Below are 5,648 nucleotides of genomic sequence, written 5' to 3'. Positions count from 1 at the left end.
GAAGATGAGAATTAACATGGAATTATGGTGAGAGGCTCTCAACCATCTGCACGTCTATCTGCTCTAGTGCTTGCATATTTGGTGACGACGTGAAATGCAATCATGCAACAACTTCACATAAAGCCACGCTCGCCACGTCGACCAGCAGAAGCAGGCCGCCTCACATATATATGCCCTTTTTATGTGTGCGCCATGATGGACTCATCAATATCTCGTTGCTACCCAATCCTATTCCTCATATCTGGGCGCCGGCCTTCGAGCATGCGCGATTGCCCACATGTTCACCATCTCTCTCTCTCTCTCTCTCTCTCTCTCTCTCTCTCTGAGCGGCCATATGATGAGCATGTGAGCAATCATCCATTCCTCGAAGCTTACAAGTCTTAATAAGAACCATGATCGGCTCTTACACGAAGAAGATGGTACGTACCTGCGTCAACTTCATTCTAATAAGACCCCCTCCATTTTTGGGGACACAATAATATTATTTATAATATGGCCGCATATTGTGATTAGTATGATCACGCATTTGAGCGATAGGGCTAGCTGGCTGCACGATATAATTCTCACATTTGACCAGTAGCTACTCAACTAATTGCGATCAGAAGCATCTATTTAAATACCTGGGGTTGTTGTCAAATTTGAGTATAGTTTCTCGTATTCAAGTATGTTTGGGATAAATTATATTGTAAACGTACGTACTTAGACCCATTCAGTGGAATTAGCTAGATTTGGCTTTAAAAACAGTAAAATCATTGCCATATCGTGTTTGCCTCTATTGTTTTTTTTACTATGATAATACTTTATTTTCATGTCTGAAAGAAAGGTTATGTATGCTTGGGATAATCACTTCCAAACATCCTTAAATCATACTTTCATACTCGTATATGTTTGCCGTATGTTGATTGACCATACAAAAAAACTATGATGAAGATCATGAGTAGTTGCTATATTGTTGGCGTCTTATTAAGAAGTTCTCTCGCTCTTTTGTACCATTCAAGTTGCTTCTTCATGCACAAGAGTGTGTGAAGATTGAAGTCTGATTGTTTAAAATCAAAGTAGAGCAATAGGGTTTTAGTGAAATATCGGGTGGCAAAGAAGTTTGAGCCAGTTGATTGGCAACTGTAGTATGTTCAACCCAAAATTTAATACGTCTTTGATGCATGCGTCTCACGTTCCAGAGCAGAAGATCGCCACATTAGAGGCACTTGCCTTACATGATCTACAATACATTCTTGCGCTTACGAAAATAAGTTGCCTGCTAAATATATTTCTATGTACATGCTGCCCCCAAAAGGCATTGTGTCACTTCCACCTACACAAAGGCAAGCATGCCGATGTCTAGCATTAGCTGAGAAATAGACTCCAATGTATTCTTATATAGAGGAGAAAACCCTCGATGCATTGTTGGATGCTCGGGCTGGGATTTTTTATTTGAGGCCACACATTTATAATTATCCAGAGAATAAGGGGCTTCAACCTTGTATCAAAACCTTGAGAAGAACAGAGAGCTAAGTAATTGAAAGGAAAGAAAGAAAGGTGAGAACTCTCTTTCACATGTATGTTTGCACAAATAGCGTTTATGAATAAGGCCTAAAATTCACATGTATGCTAAACTAGTATGCCATGATTACTTTGTAAGAATCGGTATCATTCAAGTGACATTCATGAAGCAGATAAACATCAAATATGCTCTAATGGAAGGGAAGGCCAGGTAGTAATGTACCTTATTTTGTGTTGACAGTTGATCCCAAAGCGCGTGTACACAAGTTATCAATCAGCCTCATAATAATGAAAAATTAGAATTCTACAAATGTCGCTATAGTAATTTAAGTTTACCAACGTAGGTTCAAAATATCATGATCAATGTATTACATACTCACATGTTGTACCCCCCCCAAAAAGGAAAAAAACATACATAAATATGGCAGAGAGGTGGCACCATCCTACCAAGATATATTAAAAATCGTAGAGAACGTGCCCTTCTTCTGCATGCTTGTTTCCTCCTCCATTGTTTGAGGGTTACAATATGCTTCTTCTCCAGTGTTGAAGGGTCACATTTACTTCTCCTCCACTATAGGAGGGTTACTTCGATTTCAAATGCATGGGGAGGGATTTATTATCTTCAATTATACCTTCCCATATCGCATTAATTTGACCAAGCCTTCAAGACTCGCTCATCATGATCTAGACCTATACTCGTGATGGATCTTTGTTGTATCAGTCTAGGATTTTGTGTACTTTCTCCTCAATCATTACCATTATTTGTATGTTCAATATTAAGAGTGGCTCAACAAAAGCAAACAAAAGATCCTCATTTCCAAATGAACTAGAGGTCTTCCAAGCTGTCAGGATTTTCCTTTTGCAATTAGTCGCATTTAGACTTTTAGTAAAAAACAATTCAAAAATTAAAAATGATCATAACTTGAACAAATTTCATCCATTCTTGTCCATATTTCAGCAGTTGGACTAGGAAGACTAGAGCTATGACTGATTAAAATCTGAGCCAATTCTGGGCCTGAGGTACACCGATCGCGATCGTAGTACAGAGGCCAAAATTAGATTTGATCACATGAGTGGTTTGCTGATAGTTGGAGGGTCATTTTGGTACACTCTGTGTTTCATTTGAATCACTTTTGAGTTTATAGGTCCCAATTTTGGATTACAAGAGAGTTTTGGACTAGACTTTGACTTTTCATGAGTTTTTGATGTCCAAATGGCTTGAAACTTGATGGGTGACTTGAACAAGATGTGTACAAGGGATCTGTTAGGTTTTGGTCAAAATCTGATGTTGAGGTACACCGATCGCGATCATAGTACCTGAGCTTTTTTGGGTGAAAACTGGATGGTCATGGACCCCTATGCCTACCTAGCCCACTGATGATTTATTTCCAAGTTTGGACTTAAAATGAACAAATTAGAGCAATTCTTCACTGTTTGACCTTATTTTACTAAGTCTAACCATATTGGGTTTTCCTGATGAATTTTGGTTGGAGCTTGGAGTTAGTTGAAGTTAGTTTTAGAGCTTTCACTGCTTCCATGATGTGCTGCTATCATCAACCTACTCCACTGTTTGATTTTGACTTGATCAGGCACGTTATACCCCGTCTTGGGAGATTTTCCAGACTTGTGCATTTTTCAGGCATTCTTTGGATACCAATGTGATATTTGAGCATCCCTAAGTTACCTTTTGGTCTTTGGCATTGGTTCGGCCAAAATTCTCCCTTTGTGTGATCATTCGAGACTGAAATGATCATATATGTACTTGTAGGAGATTCTGAGATCCATTCGAGGTTTTCTACAACTATACTGACTCCTAGTCGGATAGGTATGCCCTTCAAACTATCCATCATTATTTTTAACCAGATTTTGGTAGTTGTAGGTCAAATTTTCCCGTTTCGGTTGTGTTTGAAAAATTAGGCCCATTCTATGAGAAAAATTTGTGCATTTTCCTTGAAAAATTTGTGCATTTTCCTTGAAAATTCAAGAGAGTGTATCTTTAATTGAGTTCCAAGCCTGGGCCAAATCAAAAGTTGCAAAACCTGTATCTGGGGGCACCGATCGCGATCGTATCACAGAGGCCAAAATGATTTTTGACACCTGCAAATTGTAGGCGAGGCTGAGGGGAGGTTTTTTGCAGATTCTGTCCCAAGTTTTGTCTGTGGGGTACACCGATCGCGATCGTTGTACCACCACCAAACTGAGATTTGATCACATGGCTTTGTTCCTGACCTTGTGAGGAGCACATTGATGTATTTTGTGCTTGAAACATGTTTTTTTGGATGCCTCTAAGGGCCCTTGACCTATTTGACCCGATCCGACTTTGATCTGATCCCTTCGTCCGTTTGTGCAATGATTCGCGCTTGCATGCATAATAGACTTGATCTTTACTTGATAAGGATCATACCTGTGAAATCTGGTATGAAATGCTGGCTCCGACTGTCCGTACGGGGTACAAATGTGGCAGCTTGCTCTAGGTCAAGAAGCTCTCTTCTTCTCTCTCAAAATGTGAAAATGAACAATGAGCTAGAATTTGGACTACTTGACCTATATCTTCCCGAGGTTTTCGTGACATAGGGCTGATTTTCCTTACCTTTGATCCCGATATAATCTGCATACCACCTGTGGGTCGAACCGCTTGTCATTCCGGTGTCGTATGACCATTTGATGCGATTTTGGCGAAATGTAGTCATGATCATCAACGCTGAAATTCGACATCTTCAGATTAGCTTCATATCTTCCATGCTTGATAACCTTATCATGATACTTCGGCATTTGCTTCCAGAACTTGATTCTGACACTTGTGAGCGATATTATTTAATTTTTGATGTTTTATTAATGAAAATCAAACACAATAAATTGAAAATACTTATTAGCTGGTAAAAATTAGCCAAAAAATATTATACTCACCCCTAAGCATATATTTTCACTAGAAGCATCCCAATGCTCTGGATTTTGTCATTGCAACTCATTATTATGCTGGTCGGATGATAAAAACGCTAATAATGCCAGATTTTGATTAAATATGTTCGAAACTGGACTCTAAATAATGAAAAACACACACATTATGTACATACATACACGTTGGACCCCTTAATGGTCCTGATTGCTGCTAGATTCATCAGTTACTCCCCCCTTCCTAGACTGAGTTGTCCCGGACGAAGGTTGGGTGCATGTGCATGGGTTTTGAAATGTGTGTCTATGCATGGCCGTGTAATGTGGCCCTATTCTCATGTTTGAGACAATGCGTTGGGTAACAAGGTGATGTGCAAGATGTGGAGACTGAATGTAGTTTTCAATGGCTTTTGATGGCTTGCATAAGAAGAGCTTGCAGTCGAATTTCTCTTTCCCTGATTGTTGGTGTTGTGATGGCAACTATTTTTGGAACCCATTTGGATGCGGTTTGTTGCACCTTTACAGATTCTAATTTAGTTTCTTGAATTTTCATAGGTTTCCAGTGCCATTTTGGTAGTTCAAGCTTCCTGTTTTGACTTTTGGGTTTCCCTTCGAGCTTTGTCGCCGAATCTTTGGTTTTCTCCAATTTTGGTTGCCATTTCCACTCTGGACTAACTCCTGAAGGTCTTTGATATGGTGCTGCTTTCGTCAGGAGTTTTTCCTTGGGTAGCCATATCTGGCTCTGTTTGTTCTGCTACTTTCTGAACAACCGTTTTTGGTGTTTTTGGCTGATGAGCTGGTTGCTTTTTGTCGATGGGGATACTCGGCCATGAGTGATCTGTTTTGGCGAATGGAGTCATGTATTTGGTAGAGTTGTGTGTGTATATCAACGCATGTTCTGACCATTCAGTATCTGCATTGTACGTTCTCATCCATGGAACTCCCAAACATAGTGATTCTCTGATTTCTCCATCTTTCATTACGAAAAATTGATGAGGATAACTATTTCCATCAATATTGATTGGTAAGTTTACTATCCCCAATGTTGGCATTGTTGCCCCGTTTGCGGCTTGTAAATCACGTGTGGATTGCACTAGGGGTTCATCTGTAAGCATCTTGTAAGTGGAGAAGTTGACCACATTTACTCTTGATCCTGTGTCAATCAATGCTCGTTGATATCTGCCATGTGAAAGTCTGACATTGATGCGAACATCGATTCCTGTTTCCCATTGTTCATCAGTGTGAATTATAGAAAG

At 39.6% G+C, this 5,648-nt stretch overlaps 1 long non-coding RNA gene across 1 annotated transcript; it reads left to right on the top strand.

Moving 5' to 3' along the window:
* Nucleotides 1–229: 229 nt before the first annotated feature.
* Nucleotides 230–5,430, top strand: LOC147458501 (uncharacterized). The gene is made up of 2 exons (XR_015188029.1): nt 230–419; nt 4,948–5,430. It is a non-coding gene; the product is annotated as an uncharacterized LOC147458501 (long non-coding RNA).
* The last annotated feature ends 218 nt before the right edge of the window (nt 5,431–5,648 follow it).

Source organism: Adiantum capillus-veneris, chromosome 5 (genome assembly GCF_014529385.1).
Source record: "Adiantum capillus-veneris isolate H3 chromosome 5, ASM1452938v2, whole genome shotgun sequence".
Taxonomy (NCBI): Eukaryota; Viridiplantae; Streptophyta; class Polypodiopsida; order Polypodiales; family Pteridaceae; genus Adiantum; species Adiantum capillus-veneris.
The sequence above is the reverse complement of the archived record's forward strand: the minus strand, read 5'-3'. Positions and strand labels throughout refer to the sequence as shown.